Source organism: Camelus ferus, chromosome 3, assembly GCF_009834535.1.
Source record: "Camelus ferus isolate YT-003-E chromosome 3, BCGSAC_Cfer_1.0, whole genome shotgun sequence".
Lineage (NCBI taxonomy): Eukaryota > Metazoa > Chordata > Mammalia > Artiodactyla > Camelidae > Camelus > Camelus ferus.
In genome coordinates this window covers 20,502,225-20,524,898 of record NC_045698.1, presented here as the reverse complement: position 1 = coordinate 20,524,898, position 22,674 = coordinate 20,502,225, and the positions used below count along the sequence as shown (strand labels likewise).

The following is a 22,674-nucleotide window of genomic DNA, read 5'->3' as shown; positions in this document are numbered from 1 at the left end:
AAAATAATTAACTAGTTTGTATAAATAAAGGAAGTGAAGGCCAGAAAGAATTAGAAAACCAGGGGGAAGAGATCAAGTCACTAGATTCTATGATGTTAATAAAAGGACAGGAGTAATTGGAAGAATAGAATTATCACAAGAAGAAGGTGATTACTGTCACTTTTCCAGCCACATAGAAAAATAGATACTTTGGGGTTTCAGGTATATGTGACATCAGCATTATATAGCTCTACAAATAACATCAGGGAATTGATACAGGCAGTCTTTGCTTCCACATGCCCAGCTGCTTTAGGTGTAACCATATCAGCTATGTAATTCATAAGACTACTGGGGAAGCACTGGGAAGCAGTATATACCAGAGAGTACCAGGTTTATTCTTAGCAATCAATCATAGGCAGTTTTCTAAGACAGAATTAATTAAGAGTAGATTATGAAGAACATTTCTATAGGATTAATTTTCTAGATTTTTTTGCATATTTTTATTTGCTTTGTTTTAAATCAACATTTCAGAAAGCACAATTAAATCCAGGAGGGAAGTAGTCAGATCCTGGAATGGATAGGAACTCTGTATAAAAATGTGTGAAATCATCTAAGCAGAGAGGGCTGAGTGAATCAAAAGGCACATGGTTATTCTTTTAATCTAAATCCCCAGGCAAGAGGCAATGTTGTATTCCTTCCATAGCGTTCCATCAAGTATCTATTCTCTTCTTACATATTTTCAGTGAAAGGGAACAAGCCACCTAACCATCACTGGAAGAATTTGATGTGTAGGTCACATAGCAAAAACTATATAAAAATAGACTACATGAAATAAAATTGAATATGTTGAAGTGACTTTTAGAAGTTCATATAGGTTATCACATATGATATGTACCTAGCATAATAAACAACATTTAATATTACAGAATTAGTGAAGGTGGTACATGCCATTAGGAAGGAAAATAAAAATAGAATTATGGGCCCAGAAAAGCTACACTGGGCTAAAAGAACACCTATGTTCAGTGCTATTGAGGAAGAGAGATCCTAACAGAGAATCAACTATATAGGCAGCCTGGAGTCAGAATGCAAATGGTTTTGAAAATCTAAGTCTTTCAGAATTCATTCTGTAGGACATGAGGAGTAACTGAAGGTTTTTAAATAGAGGAGTGGCATGGCTAGAAATGAGTGATGTTTAGACCTAAGAGAAGGAGAAGATGCGATGAGATCATGTAATCACAAAGTTATTCAGCAATAAAGAGAGGAGGGGCAGTCACAATGAGTTAAGACAATATTTTGGAATAGTTGTTTTGAACTGGTTACTTTCTTTATGAATTTTTAAATTAAGAAATAAAGTCCACAAGGGACATTATGAATGTTATCCCATCTCTAGCTTACACACCCTTTCTGACCTATGAAGTTTTATCAAAATGGATTATGATTAAGAGGTTAAGTCACAGACCTAGGAATGCCCAAATGACAAAAATTTTGTTTTGATCCAATATCCTTTCCTAGTAGACACCAGGGACATATCCCAAGAGGGCAAAACCCAGGCTCCTGAAATATCTTGGAATTCATTTAAGAATTCATACCAGTACACACTACCCTTCAATGAGGAAGGATGGGTGGTGGTGGAGGAGTGGTATAGTATAATTGAAAATTTTCTTCCCTTAAATCCATCACTGTATTCTACCTCTGAAACACACAAACCTTAATCATTCCTGAATATTTCATAATACTGAAAGATACATTTTTAAATTTTAAATATTAATGAAGGGAATATTTTAAATACATATATATTTTAGTTCCCATGAATATTTTCCTAAGTCCAAAGCCTACTTCAATGCAGTCACTTCAAAAAAAGGGGTAAGAAAACAATAAAGAGTAAGTGACTAACTGGAGTTAAACAACTAAAGGAAAAAACAGTTTTTGATTTAGAAAATGCCATGTATATGACTTTTTAATAAAAGCTTTTCAAGAGTGACAACAACATGATGATATCCTTTGTTTATTCCCTTCAATCTACAAGCAATAAAATATCTGTAATTCAAAAAGTGTCTTAGCTCAATGCACATAGACACCAGAGAATTCCACACATCTGTACATCTAAAAGGTGGGTGGGTCACAGTTCCAGAGAAACAGGAAGCATCAGGGGAGGTAGTGTACACAATACCAGCCTCCTGATTCAGAGGTGCCTGTGGCCACAGGGAATCAGATGGCAGTAGGACCCACAATTCCATCTCTCCAGCCACGGAGGCAGCTGCAACTCCGACCTCCCCGACCTGCAGTGGTGGTGTCCACAAACCTGACAACCCTGGTCACAGAAGAGATGCCCCTACCCTCGCTTTCCTTCCACACTCCCCCTTTCCCTGCAGTGAAAGAGCTTACGACCCAGGAGACCCTAGATGCAGTAAAGGTGCCCACCATCCCAGTGCCCCAGGTGGCAACACCAGCAACACTATCAGCGGCAAGACACTGTGATTCCAGAGGTAAAAGGAATGACAACAAGAGTTCCAGACAGTATCTCTGACACAGATGGTGGTGGGTGTAAAGTACCCATTCTAAAATACAGCCAGAAGCAGCTTAGGTAAGAGAAGCTTAAAATCTGTATTATACCACTACCTACTGAAGAACAAGGGAAAGACCTCTAATTCCTAGCATGATGATTTCTTAGAATAAAAAAAAAAAAAGTTTTACATAAAGAAGAAAGGTGAAAGGTGTTCGCTACTTCAAATGTGCCAACAGAGGAACAACCCATCAAACATGAAGAGCCACAATAACATGGTATTATACAAAAAATAATTCTCTAGAAAACAAGCTTAAAATCATGGAATATTGTGATATAACTGATAGAGAATTCAAAATAGCTGTCATAAAGAAACTCAAAGAAAACTCAGAAAGACAGTTCAATGAGCTCAAAAATATGATGAAAGAAAATAAATCCTTTACTGAAAATATTGACACTCTAAAAAAAGAACCAATTTCTGGAGCTGAAGAACTCAATGAGATGAAGAACGTATTAAAAAGCATTGGAAATAGAGTGGAACATACAGAAGAGAGAATTAGTGAGCTCAAAGATGGGAATCTTGAAATGATACAGGTAGAAGAGAAGGCAGAATTAAAGTGGAAAAAAAATTCTATGAGGACTATCTCACTCTATTAGGAAGGGCAATACTGGAATAATGGGTATCCTAGAAGAGAGAGGGGAAGAAAGGAGCAGAAAGTATATTTAAAGACACAACAGATGAGAATGTCCCACATCAGAGGTGCAAACTAGATATTACAGGTCTATGAAGCTAAGAGAACTCCTAATTACTTCACTATAAAACGAGTTTCTCTGAGACACATACTAAAAATGTCAAAAGTTAATGACAAAGAATTTTAGACAGTAGGGGAAAAAAGGATGGTAACCTACAAAGGAACCCCCATTAGGCTGTCAGCACATTTCTCAGCAGAAACTCTACAGGCCAGGAGAGCACAAGATGACATTCAAGATATGGAAAGATAAAAACTTTCAGCCAAGAAAACTGTATTAAGCAAAGTTATTCAGATATGAAGGAGAAATAAAGTCTTTCCCAGACAAACAAGTGGTTAGGAATTCATCAACACTAGACCTAGCTTATACAAAATGTTAAAAGAAGCTCTTCTACCTGAAACAAAAAAGGCAAAAGTACAGAAAAAATTTGAGTAAGGTGATAGAATCAGAAAATTACAACTTTATATCAGAAAAGGTTATTAAATACTTAATTGTAACAAAAAGGTTAAGGGAAAAAACAGTAAAAATAACTAGCTACTTCAGTTTGGTAAGAAACACACAATGTTAAAAGATAGAATTTGATAATTTGATAAAACTAAGGGAAAGAGGAAAAATATGGGACTTATATAGCAAATGAAGATAAGATGCTATCAGTAGAAAGTAACAATTTTATCTGAGATATTTTATACAAACCTTATGATAACCACAAAACAAATTGAAAGAAAAGATATGAAACATTTAGAAAAAGAGGAAACAGAAAAACAGAAAATGACCAAACTAAAATGGCAGACAAACACAAGGAAAAAGGAACAATGCAGATATAGAGCAATCAGAAAACAAGAGATAGTAAGTCCTCTTCTATCAATAGTCACCCTAAATGTAAATGGATTGAATTAACCAATCAAAAGACACAAAGTGGCTGAATGGATTAAAAAACAAGACCCAACTATATGCTGTTTCCAAGAGATTCATACCAGCTCTGAAGAAAAAAAAAACATAGGCTCCAGGTGAAGGGATGAAGATAATACTCCAGTAAATGGCAGCCAAAAGAAAGTGAGTGTAGTCATACTCATAAAAATTAGACTTCCAGTAAACAACATAGCAAGAGACAAAGATGAACATTATATAACAATAAAGGGCACAATTTATCAAGATATAAGTTATTAATATATGTGCACCAGAGGAGCACCAAAGTATATAAATCAATTATGAACATAAATAAAGGAGAAATTGACAGCAAATAATCATAGGAGACTTTTTATGACCTATTTACATCAATAGATAGGTCATTCAGAGGGAAAAGTCCACAAGAAAATAGTGGCCTTAAATGAAACATTAGACCAGAGAGACTTAATAGATTTATACAGAACATTCCATCCAAATGCAATAGAATACACATTCTTTCCAAGGGCACATGGAACATTATCAAGGAATAGACCATATGCTGGAATGCAAAATAAGTCTAAATAAATTTAAGAAGATTTAAATTATATCAAGCATCTCTTCTGCTCATATGGTATTTAACTAAAAATCAATTACAAGGAGAAAGCTGGAAAAGTCACAAATATGTGAGACTGAACAACTACTGGGTTAAGAAAGAAATCAAAGGAGAAATCAAAAACTATCTGAAGACAAAACAAAATGAAAAAACATATCAAAATCTATGGAATGCATCAAAAATGGTACTAAGAAGGAAGCTAACAGCAATACAGGATTGCCTCAAGAAATAAGAAAAGTCTCATTCTAACCTTAAACCAAAAGGAACTAGAAAGAGAAGAAATGAAGCCCAACCAAAGTCAGCAGAAGGGAAGAAATAGCAGAGATTAGAGTGGATTTAGATACTGAAGAGACAACAGAAAAGATAAATAAAACTTCTAGCTGGTTCTTTGAAAAGATGAACACAATTGACAAGCTTTAGCTAGACTTATTAGGAAAGAAAACTAGAGAAGATTTTTATAAATAAAATCAGAAATGAAAGGAGAAATAACACATAACACAGGAATACAAAGGATAATAAGAATATTGTAAACAGCTATAAGCCAACAAATTTGCCAACCTAGAAGAAACTGATAAATTCTTAGAATCATACGATCGTTCAAGACTAAATCACTAAAAGGAGATGAGAAAGTAGATAGTCTGAATAGACTGATCACTTGTAAGGAGACTGAAACAGTAATCAAACACCTTCCAAAACACAAAAATCCAGAATGAGACAGCTACACAGTTCAATTCTACCAAAGATTCAAAGAAGAATTTAACTTCTCTTCTTTGGATAACACTACCCTTCTCAAAACCTTCCAAAACTCTAAAGAGGAAGGAACACTTCCTAACTCATTTTAGGAGTTATGTTATGAGGCCAAAATTATCTTGATACAAGAACCAGATAAAAACAACACACATACGTTACAGGCCAATATCTCTGATGAACACAGAATTCTCAATAAAGTACAAAAAACTGAATTCAACAATACATTAAAAGGATCATACACTATGATCAAGTGAGATTTATCTCAGGGATGCAAGGATGGTTCAACATCTGCAAATCAATGTTGTATACCATATTAACAAAATGAAACATAAAAATCTGATCATCTCAACTGATGCAGAAAAAGCATCTGACAAGATTCAATACCCATTTTATGACAAAAATTGCCAATAAAATGAGTTTAGAAGTAAAAATACTATGGATCATCTTTTTTATTCCAGGGTCAATAATGTGTTTGAAAAACTCCAGTATGAAAAGTGTCCTATATTATACACTAGCATAATTAATAGAGTGAAAAAAAGCAGGATTATTTCTTTCATAGATCAAATTCCACAGGGGCTTAGAAGATAGAAATAGTAACATTTAACAATTTTAAAGTATGTGTAGGTCAAAAGATTTCCCAAGATACATTTATATTTGATAGAGATCAAAGTAGCAGAATATAACTACCAAACAGAATGAACTAAAAAAAATTGGAGAAAACTTAGTAACATTTTTACTATAATTTGTCTCTTCTAAAATACCAAAATATAAAAAATAGTTATCTTTTATCATGGTTTTGAATTACATTTAAAATTTAATCAGATACTTAATATGAAAAATAAGACAATTAGAAATATAATAATTCACTACTTATCCCATCTGCACATCTCAGTGTTGTTTCATATTATTTTGTATTCTTATGCCTATAATGTTTATATTTTTAAATGTAACTTAGATTTTTCTATAATTAAATAAATATGGTATTTATACCACTATAGTTTCAAAGTTTATACATTCCTGAGTTTTTTTTTTTTAATCTTAGCTTGTCTATTTTTTTAGGGAGAACAAAAATGCTGCATGTACTTCGTTTTTGCAGCTTTAGAATTTCTATTCATTGCTCCACTATTTGAGCAAAAGTGATTTATATTTTTCTTAGCCAACACATTTATTCTTTCAACAGCTATAGAACTGGTTCATTTCCTTTGTGCATTGAATACTATGAGATTTTTTCTTCTCCTGTTCAGATGTCTCCAGAATTTTTTTTCTTTCAATGTCAAAAAATTAGCTCTATATGTCTTAGAGTTTTTAGATCTGAATCAATTATTTTTGTGGGTATGGAAAGTGCCATTTCCCACTGTAAATGAAATGTTCCATCATTAGAGGCAAATATTTCTAGCTGCATATGGTTTAATCCTTCCTGGTTCCTAATATATTACTTCTACAATTTGTAAGTACCCCAAATCCTTATATTGTATTGAAATTTTATGTCTTTGCTAGCTATCTTATTTTAAAATTATTTGTTATTTTATTTTGAATTCTTTGTTATTTGTATTACAATGTCATGGGTACAACTTCTGGGATTTTGTTCCAAGTACGTATTTCAGAGTGACTTAGGATTATAGAATACCCTTCTAAAATTAGATAATAAAAAGTCAGTAAGTTCACCACTGGAGGGACTGTATACCAGTCGTCAATCAGTAAGTATTATGTTATAAGCTTCAAAGTTAGTGGGCAATGGAAAAACAAAAACAGTTTTTTTCTAGTTATTACTGGACTAGTTTCCAAGAATAACTAATTCTTCCAAATGCATGTTAGATATGTAAATAAATCAATAATTTTGAATTTTACCAATTTTGGAAAGAAAAATGAGTGATTATAATTCTCTTCTGTTGTCTTGTAACTGTATGGGTTATTGTAAGTTATGTATGTGTGCTAGCATATATATGTGTGAATACATGTCCATGCATACACAGTGAAAATGGGATAGGGACAGTTGAAACTTGGGGGGGAAAAAAACTATTACATTATTTCCAGAACCATGGGCTGCAGTTTCCTAAGTTGAATGAGTAAGTGAAGCAACTTCATAGCACAAATTTCTCACAGATACAGCTTCTACTAAAGTGTAATAAAACTATATTCATATTTTTATAATTATCTTTTTCTATATGAATTAATTGGTTCCTTTAGGGTCAACAAATGTAGGACATTTCCTACATAAGGCCAATTCTCCAAGATTGGGAAATGTAACTGATCTACATAACACATACAAATAAACACAGAATTGGGCAAAATGAGGAGATGAAAAAATATGTTCCAAACTAAGGGAAAGATAAAACATCAGAAAAATAATTAAATGGAGAAAAGCAATCTATCTGATAGAGTTCAAGGTAATCATTACAACAACGCTCACTGAACTCAAAAGAATAGATGGAAACAGGCAGAATTTTAAAAAGGAGAAAATTCTTCTTTTTAACATAAAGAACTATTAAACAGAGCTGAAGAATACAATAACTGAAATAAAACGCACTAGATGGAATCAATAATAGATTAGATGATAAGGAGGAACTGGTTAGTCACCAGGAAGACACTCAAAACTGTTCACTCATCTTGTTCACTTGAGCTGAACAGAAAAAAAAAAATTAAAAAATGAGAAGAGTTTAAAAGACACTTAGGACAACATCTAACCTAATAACATTTGCATTATATGAGGGGAAGGAAGAGAGAGAAAAGGCAAGATAACTTATTTGAAGAAATAAGAGCTGAACACTTCCCTAACCTGAAGAAAGAAAGAGATATCTAAGTCCAGGAAGCAGAGAGTCCCAAACATGAACCCAAAGTAGTCCTCACCAAGATGTATTATAAAGTGGCAAAAATTAAAAATAGAATCTTAAAAGCAGCAAGAATAAAATAATGAGTTACATATAAGGGAACTCCCATTGGGCTATCGGCTGACTTTTCAGCAGAAACTTTGCAGGCCAGAAGGGAGTGAAACAATATATTCAAAGTGATGAAAGGGAAAATTCTAGAAGCAAGAATATTCTACCTAGCAAGATTATTTTTCAGATTTGAAGTAGAGATAAACAATTTTACGGACAGGCAAAAGCTAAGCGTTCAGCACCAATAAACAGGCTTTACAAGAAATGATAAAAATAACTTCTCTAAGTGGAAAAGGCTACACTTGGAAATTGAAAATTATGAAAGGAAAAATATCTCACTGGTAAAAGCAAACATACATTAAAGGTAGAAGATCAACTAATTATAAAGCTAATAGGAAGGTTAAAGAACAAAAGTTTTAAAATCATCTATATTTACTTTGAGTAGTTAAGGAATACACACACAAAAGGATGTTAAAATATGACATCAGAAAGATTAAACTTAGTGGAAGGAATGAAAATTTGGGTTGATTAGAATGTGTTCAAACTTGAAATCTTAACTTAAAATAATCATATGTGTATATAGCTATATATGAACCTCATGGTAACAACCATCCAAAACTTGTAATAGATACATACATGCAACATGAAAAAGGAATCCAAATGTAACACTAAAGGTAGCCATTAAATCACAAGAAGAAAAGGTACAAAATAACCTACTAAAAACCCCCAGAAAACAATGTAAAAAATGGCAATAAGTACATACTTATCAGTAATTAAATGTAAATGGCCTAAGTCAAATCAAAAGATAGAGAGGATGAATTAAAAAAAAAACAAGATATATAAATGCTGCTTATAAGAGAATTGCTGCAGATTTAAAAACACAGAGACTGAAAGTGAGGGGATAGAAAAGAATATTCCATGCCAAAGGAAATGGAAAGAAAACTGGGCAGCAAAACTTCGGAGAAATTGACACCACTACAATAATAGCAGGGGATTTTAACATCCCACTTACATCAATAGACATACCATGCACACAAAAAAAGATAAATCAATGAGGAAACACTGGCCTTAAATGACACATTAGGTCAGACTGAATTAATCGGCATGTAATTAACAGATAAAATTAATAGACATATTCACCAAAAACAGCAGAATACACATTATTTTTAAGTGCACATGGAACATTCTCCAAGGTAGATCATATGTTAGGCTACAAAGCATGTCTTAATAAATTTGGGAAGATTGAAATACCAAGCATGTCTTCCAACCACAACAGTATGAGACTAAATATTAACTACAAGAAAAACAATTGCAAAATCACAGACACATGGTATCTAAATAATGTGCTGCTAAACAACTAATGGGTCACTGAAGACATACAAGAGTTAATAAATATCTGGAGACAAATGAAAACAAAAACACAATGATCCAAACTCTATGGGATGCAGCAAAAGCAGTTCTTAGAGGTAAGTTTATAGTCACACAAGCCTACCTCAGGAAACAACCTCAAGCAACCTATCTTACCTCCCAAGGTACTAAAAAAATTTGGACAAACAAAATCCACTGTTTATAGAAGGAAATAAATAATAAAGATCAGAGTGGAAATAAAGTAGAGCCTTAATAAAATAGGGGGAAAAAATCAATAAAAGAACAAACTGTTACTTTGAAAATGGAATAAAGCTTTAGCAAAAGTCCATTAAGAAAAAGAGGTGTAAATAAAATCTAGAAATAAGAGAAATTACAACCAACACCACAGAAAAACAAATGATTATAAGAGATTACTAAGAACAATTATATGCCACTAAAATGGAGAATCCAGAAGAAATAGGTAAATTCCTAGAAATGTAAAATCTCCCAAGATTGTATCAGGAAAAAATAATATAAACAAACTGATTACTAGAAATGAAATTGAATCAGTTAAAATTTTAAAAAAGCCCAACAAACAAAAATCCAGGACCAGACAACTTCACAGGTGATTTCTATAAAACATTTAAAGAAAATTTAACCCCTGTCTTTCTCAAAATCTAAGAGGAAGGAACACTTCTAAAGTCATTCTGCTATGCCAGCATCACTATGATCTCAAAACCAGACACCACACACACAAACTACAGGCCAATATCCCTGATGAACACAGATGCAAAAATACTCAATAAAATATTAGTAAACCAAATTCAACAATACATTTAAAGGATCATCCACACCATAATCAGGTAGAATTTATTCCAAGGATTCAAGGAAGATTCAGGATCTGCAAATCAATGATTAACCACATTAACAAATTGGATAATATTTATATAATTATCTCAATAGATGTAAAAAGATTTTGACAAAATTATTCATTTAGGATAAAAACAACAAGTGGGTACAGAGAAACATACCTTAACATAAGAAAACCCACACATAACAAACTCAAGTTCACATCGTATTCAACTGCAAAAACCTGAAAGCATTTTCTCTAAGATCAGGAACAAGACAAGGATGCCCACTCCTGCCACTTTTATTCAACATAGTATTGAGAGTCCTAGGTAAGGCAATTAGACAAGGAAAAGAAAATGCATCCAAGGAAAAAGAAAGTAAAATTGGAGAAGTAAAACTGTCAGTATCTTTGAACATGATTTTATATACAGAAAACCCTAAAGTCTCCATCCAAGAACTTTTAGAATTCATAACAAATTCAGTAAAACTGCAAGGTACACAATATGCATTTTTATACACTAACAGCAAAATATCAGAAATTGCATCAAAAAGATATAAATACCTCGGAATAAATGTAACCAAAGAGGTAAAAGACTTGTACTTGGAAAACTATGATACTGATGAAGGAAACTGAAGACACCAACAAATGAAAAGATATACTGTGCTCATGGATTAAAAAAAAATTGTTAAGGTGACCATACTCCCCAAGGCCATCTACAGATTCAATACAATCCTTTCAAAATATGAAAGGCATTTCTCACAGAACTACAACAAGTAATTCTAAGATTTGTATGGAAACACAAAAGTTCTGAATAGCCAAAGCAATTTTAAGGAGAACAAACATGGAAGGTATCATGCTCCCTAATTTCAAGCAATACTACAAAGCTCCAGTATTCGAAACAGTGAGGTCCTGACACAAAATCAGACACATAGATCAATGGAACAAAATAAACCCGCTCTTATATGGTCAATTAATCTGTAACAAAGGAGGAAAGATTTTACAATGGGCAACAATAGCCTCTTTAGTTAATGGTGCTAGGAAAACTACATGCAACATGTAATAGAACAGTTACATGCAAAAATAATCTAACTGGAATAGTTTCTCCCATTATATCCAAAAATAATTTCAAAATACATTAAAGACTTCAATGTAAGACCTGAAACCACTGAACTCCTAACTAAAAAGTTCTAGGCAGTGTGCTCTTTGACATTGGTCTTAGCAACAATATTTTTGGATCTATCTCTTCTGGCAAGGGAGACAAAAACAAAAATAAAGATATGGGACCATATCAAAGTAGGAAGCTTTTAAGTAGTGAAGGAAACTATCAACAAAATAAAAATTCCCCCTACTGAATAGAAGGTGTTTGCAAATGATACATTCTATAAGGGATTAACACCCAAAATATATAATGAACTTATACAAATAAACATTTTTTAATGGGCACAAGACTTGAATAGACATTCTTCCAAAGATGACATACAGATGTCCAATAGAAACATAAAAAAAATGCTCATCATCGTTAATCATCAGGTAAATGCAAATCAAAACCCCAATGAGATACCTACCTCACACCTGTCAGAACGTCTATCAACAAAAAGACAGTAAGAAGTGTTGATGAGGAAGTATAAAAAGGGAACCCATATGCACTTTTTGTGGTATTGTAAATTGGTGCAGTCACTATGGAAAACAGTGTGGTGGTTCCTCAAAAAGCAAAAATAGAGTTACTATGTGATCCAGCAATTTCACTTATGGTTATCTACCTGAAGAAAACAAAAACACTCATTCAAAAAGATATGCACAGAAATGTTCATTGCAGCAATATTTACAATAGCCAAGATATGGAAGCCACCTGTGTTCACCTACAGGTGAATGGAATAAACAGGTAGTATATTTATACAATGGAATATATTCAGTAATAAAGAAGAATAAAATCTTCTCATTTGTGACAACATGGATGGACCTCAAGGGTATTATGCCAAGTAAAGTAACTCAGAGAAAAACAAATACCAAATGATCTCAGTTATATGTATACTAACAAACAAAAACAAACAACTAAGCTTATAAATAATGAGAACAAATTGGTGGTTGCTAGAGGCAGGGGATGGAGGTGGGAGAAATGAGTGAAGTAGGTCAAAAGACACAAACTTTCAATTATAAAATAAGTCATGGGATATAATGTACATTAGTGATTATAGTTAATAATACTGTGTTATATATTTGAAAGTTGCTAAAAAAAGAGTAGATCTTGAAGTTCTCATCACAGGAAAAAATGTGTAACTGTAAGGTGATAGATGTTATCTGACTTATTGTGGTGATCATTTCAGAATGTATACCAATATTGATTCATGCTGTATACATGAAATGTATGTCAATTATAACTTTTTCAAAAATTAAAATGTAGGAAAAAAGTGTTAGTTCAGAAAGAGTATTTCTGATTGCTTATCTTCCTAAACGTACTACATCTCTTTCTAAACATGATATACAGCCAGTTCAAGTGATTAACTTCTGTACGTGCTTTGCCATCATTTTATTATTTTATAAACATAACATACATATATTGGTTCATTATTTCCCTGAAGAGTTTTAAAGGGCAAATAGGGAAAGCATTCACTCTTTTGAGATTTCACTTTACTCTGCATTAAGTATTATGTACCTAGGAGGGATTAGTTCCAGGACCCACCCCCAGATATCAAAATCTTCAGATGCTCCAGTCCCTTGTATAAAATGGTTTAATATTTGCATATAACCTATGCATACCTGTCTGTATACTTTAAATCATCTCTACATTACTTATAATACTTAACACAATGTAAATGCTATGTCAATGGTCTAGCATACAGCAAATTCAAATTTTACTTTTTGGAACTTTCTGAATTAAAAAAAAATTTCAATCAGAGTTTGGTTGAATTTGTGGATGCAGAGCCCACAGATATGGAGGGCTGACTGTATCTGTAGTTTACCACATCCTTGTCCCTGGGACTCAGTAGATGCGCATTAGTTTCCTTAAGGGAAATAAGATTTACCATCCCCTCAATTCTCAATTTCACTCCCTACTAAAAATAATGGTTAATTTTCTTTCTTTTATTTGAAGTGCAACTAGCATAACTTTCCCTGGAACCCTGAAGTCAAAGTTCTAAATGAGGGCAAGCTATCAGTGAAATAAAAACAAAACATTTCCAGAAAAAAACATCAGTTTAGAGGTATTTAAAAATATTCTTCATAATCATATTGCAAAAACCTAATCACTGTACAAAAAATCGCCATTTTTGAGAGCTTATTCTTAGCCTTGCTTCAATAGAGGTGACTGACATATTTTAATTTCCATTCTCAGATAAAAACATTAACTGTTAAACATCCTTTATAAATTTGTAGCTATGCTATTATGAGATGCAAAAATAAAGTTTATGCACCTATTCACTATTAAAGGTGACAGCTACTGTGATACACAATATGCACGTGTGCGCACACACACACCATGAGCATGAATTTTTTCCAGGAGTTAATGGTAACATGTTATAAATGACAGTGATAGTTAAAGTAGGATTCAAAAGGAAGATTATTTCATGAAGTGTTCTGAGTATTTGGCAACGGGTAATGCATTCTTTTCCTTAAGTCATTGTTTTTCTACTGTAATTTTGCAACTTCATTTTCAAATAGAATTTACAGCTGATTTGAGCTATCTGTTATAATTTTCTCTTTGATTCTATTACGATTTCTTCAGTTAGAAACAAGAAGATGGAATTATATTTAATATGCAGAAATTATATGCAACCTAAATTCTAAAGATCACAGTGCTCACAGACTGAGAAAATCATAGACCATAGGTTGCTTTAGTAAGAGTGATTTCCAGGGAGCGTTGGAGAAAAAAAGAGGTCCAATGAATCAGGCACAGAAGGTGATCAGAGTCAGCAAGTCTGATGAGTGGTTTGAAGGGAAGCACAGAGACAGGAAAGTGAAGTGTCATTTGTTTCATTTTTTATTTTTTTCCTTTGCAGTAAATGAATAGTTTGCTTATGACAGAAAATAAGAACACACTTGTATAACGAAAAAATGGAACCCTATACACAATGAAAATAGAATAAAGAAATGTGAAAAGTAAACTGGTTTCTATTTAATTTTCACAAGTGTAATCAAATTATATTATTATTTTATATTTTAACGTTGGTTTCCCCTAGTAGAATATAAACTGCATTATATCTGTTTTGTAAACTTTTATAGACTTGTCGTCTAGCACAGTAATACCAATAAATATTTGCTGAAGAAATTTATGTAAGATTTGTAAAGAAATACAGAGAAAGGGCTAGGGGTCATAAAATAAATGCTTATTAATCCCAGACAAGAGAGAATACATTTATTCCACTAAAACTAAAGACCAAGATGGTGAGAGTTCAAATCATTAGGGACTGTGATTGGTCTACTTATATCTTAGGTATTTCAAAGCTGACTGCACAGTTTTTATTATAACTTAGAATACATAAATCTATTGAGGAAGATTGAGAAGTTGCAAAGGTAAAGCAACTTATTGATGTCATTTTTAAAGATGTAAGGATTGCAAAGTTGAGTCCAACAAGAAATATGCCATTCAAATCAGATTAGTATTGTGCCAATATTAAGGGATTAGTGCATTGTTCTGTGCCTTTATAATTCATATTCATTTACTAAATCTGTTATACTGAATTACATAGAACTACTCATGTAACTCTTACAGAATGGATCAGATACTCCTTCAAAGCAAAGACCATTTTCTAGTCTTCACTATAGATCAAAAACACAGCATAGTAATAAACACTCTTAGGCAATGACTATACAATAAACATTTTAAATTACTAAACCAATTTGGTAGGTACTAGATAGTATTCAGATCACCTTAACACTTACGACATGTTCTTAACACACACACACAGGAGAATAGGTAAACCCTCTTAAATATTTAGAAGCTCTGGTTTCATCACATCTGTTGATCCTTCACTGGCTAAATCTTATTACAATGATTAAGCCCAAGTAGTAGGCTATACACTATGCATGGAGGTAGACGTTACCCAAAGGAGGATTATTGTGGTAGGGGAGAAGATTGACCATTTGTTTAATATTAATCCAATCTATTACGCAGTGGAATGCATGAAAGTATACAATTATGGATAATACAGGAGCAGAAGAGTGAATGCTTTAAACGTATGACTGAAGGAAAATAAAAGTGGTTCCATAATTAACTTATTTTCAATTATAGTGTGGGTATCGGGCAGGAGTCCTACAGGAAACAGATGGCAAGTGGAAATTTTGTAATTTGGAAGTGTTTAATAAAGGGAAAATTTAAAAGATGAAGCCGGGATGTAGAAAAAACACAAAGATGGTGCAGTAGTTTGGGGCTAGCAAAAGCAGGGCTTTTAACACTCATGGCTCTCAAGAGACAAGTGGGAGAGACATGACTGGCACACAGTAATGAACTGCATCTAAACAACAGACCGACCTAAGCTGTGTTCCTGGATCTAGGCAGTAATCTGCCTGTGGTAACGCCATAGGCAGTAAGTCAAGTAGATAAATATCCAGACTTACCATTCTCATTCCCGCCTAGAGCCATCTGCTGCTCCCCATTGGTCAAAACTAGAAAAAAATGCCAGAAGGTAACAGAATCAGTCTTACTGATGAATTCCATAAAGAATGGGGAATCATCTTGAGACACTAAAAACATATCTTGCTTGCATAGTATGGCAAATAAATTATATTTCAACATAACTTTCAGGTGATATATAATTACCTCTGAAATATTGCCTCCCCCATGTACTTCTAATATACTGCTATTATACTTTATATATACTATTTCTCATTGAGGGAAATATGTAGTTGCAAATAGTAAATCAGAATTATACACAGAACAGCTTAGAGGCCTGTAATAAGTTGATATAGTGTTAAGAATCATCAGGATTAAAAGTTTTCGTACTACTGATTCACCTGCCTAAAATGTGGGCTGTTGTGTTTTTCACAATATGTATGTTTATATACATGTATATGTATATGTATATGTATATGTATATGTATGTATGTATGCGTATGTATGTGTATGTGTGTTATACTTGTGAACATTAAACACCATAAATTTAAGGATCCCTGATAGAACAAACCAGATTACCTGGCTGTTAATCTTATGACATTAACCAGATGCTTGACCTTAAGAAAGACATTCAAATTCTCCATGTGTCATTTTTATTCATTTATGAGGAGCTATATAAAATATTATAAATTAAACAACATAATACAAATAATGAGGTCCTACTGTATAGCACAGGGAATTATATTCAATACCTTGTAATAGCCTGTAATGAAAAAGAATATAAAAAGGAATATATATGTGTGACTGAATCACTACGCTGTACTACAAAAATTAACACTGTAAACCGACTATATGTCAATAAAAAATGGAAAATCTTTATAATGCTATCTTTTACATAAGCATTCAATAAGCATTTGCTGTTATTATTGACGATAAGTTACATAAGGCTACAGTATTTGATGAAACTTTTAATATAACTTTTAGAATAAAGATGAGGGGAAGACATGACAAAGGCATTATAAATATTATATGTTTGAGAGCTCAGTATGTTAAGCAAAAATGTAAGTGTGTGCAGGGAATGAAAATGGAATTTATGTGTTTACTTTAAATATGTTACATGATTCTACGAGTCTTTCACTGATATTAAGGTAATTTTTCCTCAGTGTCCTTTTTATTATTTTATTGTTTCATGAATTTCACTATAAAATGCCCAATTTACGGTAGCATGCCTTTATTATAAAAATGATATGCTTATAACTTGGATTGTATTTTCAATGCTATTTTATGCTTTGAAAGTCCAAGAAAAAAATATGATTAACCTGCTGAGGCCTCAGGAGTGGTACAACTTTGCAAGCTCCTTGTCTTGCTTATTTCTTAATGTTCAGTCCATCCTTCATATGTCTATCTCCAGCTTCTTACCACCACAGTGAAACTAGCCCCCAAGAAATTGGACACTGATTTCATGTTGTTTCCAGTTTAGGGACCACCAACTCAAGTTCATTTTCTGAGCTGAGTGATTTGTACCACTCCTTGGGTTTGTACCATTGAATTATCAACTTCAGAGGATAGGTTTGTATTCTACATACATATATACTCCAAAATAAGTCCACAAACATATATCTTACAGTAATTATAATAGCCAGTAATCTAGAACTATGCACAGATATATGAGTTATTACTCATTACTACTCTGCTTCTACCTATGAAAAAGCTGCCAGGTTCTAAATTACCTATCAAGCAATGCAGAAGACTGGCTAGGAAGAGGTGACAGTACTTGGGTTTTCATGCTTATCATATTTTAAGTACTTAATACATACATTGGATGCAAAGGATTTTTCAAGGTTACACTAACTCAGACCCAAAGACCATCATTCTTTACAAAATCTCATGGTTTCCTACTGCATGAAATAGCTATTTTTCAAATATCCAAGCTAGCTTCAGCAATATTTGAGATGAATGAATTCATGATTTTTTTGTAGAAATAAATTTCTCCCAATGTTGATCCATTTTCTTACCATTTAAAAAATACAGTTTTCCTTTTGCATGTGTTTTTATCTTTTTAAAGGGCTTTGAATTTTGCTTTGTTCAAAACTCCAATAATAATCACATGGGGATATAATTACATACACATTACAAATCTTATACACATAACTTTTGAATTGAAATTTATATGAGGCCTAGAAATCTGATGGTTTTAGAAATAATTTAGTTGATTTTTTTAACAATCATAACTATATAAGTATACAAAAAACTAATTATATTTATTTTGCTTGTATTTGTTCATCTTAAAAAGTTTGGCTAAGTTTATTATAGAAGAATATTCTTCTATTTTAATACACCCAACATTTTGTTTTTCCTAAATTATTGTCTTTTATACAGCTTATTTTTGATATCTAAGATGTAATGGGTAAATACTCACCTGACATTATTGCATGGTTATTACTCTTTTCATAAAACTTCTACTTACATACATCAGAAGGCTTCAAAAATCACGTTTAATTTGACAATAGAATTTATACTTTTATATTAAACTTTTCAGACTGACCGATTAAAACAATCATACTTCAAGAATCAAAAATATTTTAGAAATATTTCTCTTTTTTCAGTTATTGGTGAGTTACGTATCTACATGTTTTGAGCTGAATAGTGTTCCTTCCCAAATATGCTGAAGTTCTAATCTTAAAAACTCAACGTGAGGGTATTTGGAAAGAGGGTCTTTATGTTGGGAATAAAGTTAAAAAGATGTCATTAGGCTGAGCTCTCACTGAGGGGCCTTAACAGTTCTGTTTAGCCTGATTAAGCTTTAAACAGGCTTCTTCCAGACTCTGGGCCCCTCATCTCCCTCTCTTTAGAGCATCAAAAAAAACTTGCAGTTGTAAATTCTTTCTCTGCCCTTTTACTATGTAAATCTTCTCCCAGACTGTTGCCAGTTTTATAACTCAGAAACGTCTTTCTCAAGGACCTGGGAGCCATCCCTTTGAAAGGTCATCATGAAGAGAGTCCCTTTCTCCTAATCTCTGTGAAAGGGTAGGAGCCCAACTTCAATAAGAACTAATTAGCAAACAAAATTGGCCTAACCCTAGTCGCCAAACTCCCCACTAACATCCTCCAGTACTTTTCCATTAGCTCACCCCAGAGCTTAAAAATTTTCTTGCCATTTGTCTCAGCAGAGTTGGGTTCAATCTCTTTATTATAATAGTCGGGAGACCTTGTGATATTCTTGAATAAAATCTTCTTTGACTGTTCATCTTATCTGGTGCAGTTTTTATTTAACAGCTTTAATCCAGTTTAATTAGAATCTTTAACTGGGGGAAATTTGGGCACAGAGACATACATGCACACAGGGAGAATGCTACGTGATGATAAGGGCAGGGACCTGAATCAAAAATTCCCAGCAAACCACCAGAATCTAGGAAAGAGGCATGGAAGAGTTTTTCCCTCACAACCCTCAGAAGGAACCAACTCTGTTGACAATTTGATCTTGGACTTCCAGCCTCCAGAGCTGTGGAAGAAAGCATTCCTCTTGTTTAAGGCACACAGTTTGTAGCACTCTGTTTTGGCAGCCCTAGGAAACTAACGCATCATGTTTTGTAGTGAAAAGATTACAGATTTGTAGTTGGGAAAACTGGTCTTGAAGACTAATTCTGCTCCTTCCTAGATTTGGGGACTGGGGTAAATCAATAAAGTTTGTTAGTTTCTACATCTTCATTGGCAACTTAATGACCTAACATTTTGAGAGGTGTTGGCTTATAATAGGGCCAAATAAATAACAAAACATTATAAATAACAAAACATTATTTCTCAATCAAGAGAGAGTTCTCTAAGGATAAGATAGCATAGCAAAAAGTTTCTTAAAAATGCACGAGAGCTAAGCACCTTAATAAAAATGAAAAACCCAGAATTTCAAACTCTTCTCCTTTGAATTTACTACTTTATTAGCATTTTCCATGGAAACTAAATTGTGTTAGGTTTTACCTAATGTACAGAACCTTAAAAGGGTCTAGATATTTTCAGTCCAAACTAGCTCATTTCACTGATACATACCATCATCCCAACTTAAACATAAATGTAGATGTCTTTTGTCATCTTCACAAGCACCTCACAAAAGGGTGGAATCTCCAAATTCCCTAAGTAGAAACACTCCTCTTTTCCATTTTCAAGAGAGCATACACAGAATGACCTAGAAAACTTACATTTCCGTTATAAACCTCAGCTTTTTCATCAACAGCATGTGCCTTTTAAATACTACTTTATATTAATGTCGATGCTTAGTAAAGGAATATGAAAGATAGTATAATGCTTCTTGAAATACTCTAATTTATAAAAGGAGAGGTTTTGTAACAAGGCAACAATTTTATAACACCCTTGTGTTTTTCTAGCCCTCACAAAGAGCTGAGGGAGAATCCATTTAATATCTGAGTAAGTGCCAGTTTGACCAGGTTCCATGCAAGGCAGTGTGCCATAATTAAAATTAAAAATAGTTACACTAATCAAACATGAAACAAATAGCAGTAATAGCAAATAAAAAAAAAAAAGTCAATTTGGAGAGGGAAAAATAATGGTCCCTTAGGAATAATGAGGTGGGGAACAATGATTAAGGACCGAAACACATGGTGAACTGCGTTCTTATACGTTTCATACATTTTTACCCTAGGGAAAATTCTTTTAAAGGTGAATTAACATCAATTTAAGAATTTTGATAATTTTATAATCAGTAGATCGTATCAGTCTCTGTATTCAAAGATTGAATAAACTGAGTGCTTTCAATTAAAGTGCTAAAAAATTATCCATAAAGAGAAGTCATTGGACAGAAGGTATATTCTTTTAGTACTAATTTTAATCTCCTTGGTCCTAGGTTAATTAACAACAGCCTTTCAAATAATTATATCAGTCTTTTAATGCATAGATCAGATTTGAGTTTGTCAAAAAAACTGGATGTACTAATCAAGCAGTTGATGGTGATTAAAGCAATTTCAGCCCCAGGAGATAACAAGATTCCTTTCCTTTCCTCTCTGTCAGTGGATTACCAGCAAAGACCACATAATTTCGCTGATCCATTACTGCCGAAATTGCTGGCTTCAACTATTTTGACATTTATTTGTTTATATATATTATTTGGCACATGAAGTTTTCCAAGCTCTTTATTATACAGGACAGTCAAAAAATTAGTATGAGTAGATCACAATTAGACAACTTATAGAGTGTGGCTTGGGGTCAATAGGGAGCAGAAATAAAATGCGACTTCTGACAAATTAATGTCAAAAACAGTTTTTTAAAAGGAGAGTTTCACAGGAGCATGAAAATGTCTAGTTGGGAAATAGAATGGCAACGTTGAGATTAACTAACTACGATGTTATTGCAATAGTCTAGGGGAGAAATTATAAAAATAAGACTGTGGCAAAGGTGAAAGAAAGAATAAAGCCAGATTCAAAAGGCTTGGAGACCAGAGGGCATGAAAGAAGTTATCAGTAAAGGATGTCCCCAAAGTTTTAAATTCAATGGCTGGGTAAATAATGAAGACAATAACAAAGATTAGGAGTACACATAGGTGCGAAACAGGTTGGAAAATAATGCAATTCGCTAAGTATCAGAGAAAATGAGTTTCAGAAACCAGCTGGATACCCAAGATCAGTAAGAAATTGCTTTTAAGGTTTAAAAAAAAACAAAAGCCTGGAGATAAAGATAATATAAGTAAAACTTACAGAGTGGGTAGATTTTGAAGGGAACAAATGAAATATATCATTTATAAAAGTTGTACGAAAAAACTCAAATTACACTAGCCACTTGAAAGGAGTTATCAGAAAATGTAAATTCAGTCACTGCTCAACCTCTGAGAACTGCTCGGTGGAGTTGCAAGTATATTCACACCACATTTCTTTCTACTACTTTATAACTGAGTTGATTTTTCCCCTATAAACTCTCCACCACTGAATAGAGAGAAAAAAGCAGCAAATAAACAAAAAATCAGCAAAATTTTGGTTTAACTCATTGTTTTAGTTTTCTATGGCTGCTGTAACAAATTACCACAACACGAACTTACTTTCTTACTGTCCTGTAGGTTGGACGTTTTCCTGGGCTAAAACCAAGGGACTGGCAAGGCTGTGTTCCTTTCTGGAGATTCTGCAGGAGAGGCTTTTTCTAACTGACGGAGCTCTTCCCATCTCACATTGCTCTGACTTCTGCCACCCACATTCACTTTTAAAAACTCTTGTGATTTAATCGGACACACGTGGATCATTTAAGCCGGTCTCCCTACTTGAAGGTCAATGATTAGTAAAAGTCAGCAGTCTTAAGTGAGTAGGCCATGGGACCCAGGTCAAAGTTCACAATAACTTGCACGTGTAGGAGGTAAGAAGTAAATGCACGAGTGCGCGAGTAGCATGAGTCAGCATTATGAACAATACGCATGCGCAGGCATAATGACATGACAAGTGCGCACAGCTGAGCACGTGCGCCACCCGCTTGTACTGCAATAAAGTGCTGTTTTGCTCTATGTCGGCTCCTTGCGCCTTCTTCCAGTTGGGCAGCTCACCTCCTCGGATCCCTCTCCAGCCTCCAGCGGCTGACAGTAAA

At 33.4% G+C, this 22,674-nt stretch overlaps 1 long non-coding RNA gene across 4 annotated transcripts in view; it reads right to left on the bottom strand.

Annotated features, from left to right (window-relative positions):
• The window catches only part of LOC116660619, a 187,052-nt gene that overhangs the window by 128,224 nt on the left and 36,154 nt on the right, over window positions 1-22,674 (bottom strand). For 3 of the 4 annotated variants that reach the window (XR_004316196.1, XR_004316193.1, XR_004316192.1), the window contains one exon: window positions 16,107-16,154. This is a non-coding gene — a long non-coding RNA (uncharacterized LOC116660619). Of the gene's footprint in view, window positions 1-16,106; window positions 16,155-22,141; window positions 22,508-22,674 lie in introns of those variants that run through there. The other variant, XR_004316191.1, reaches the window with a different exon arrangement.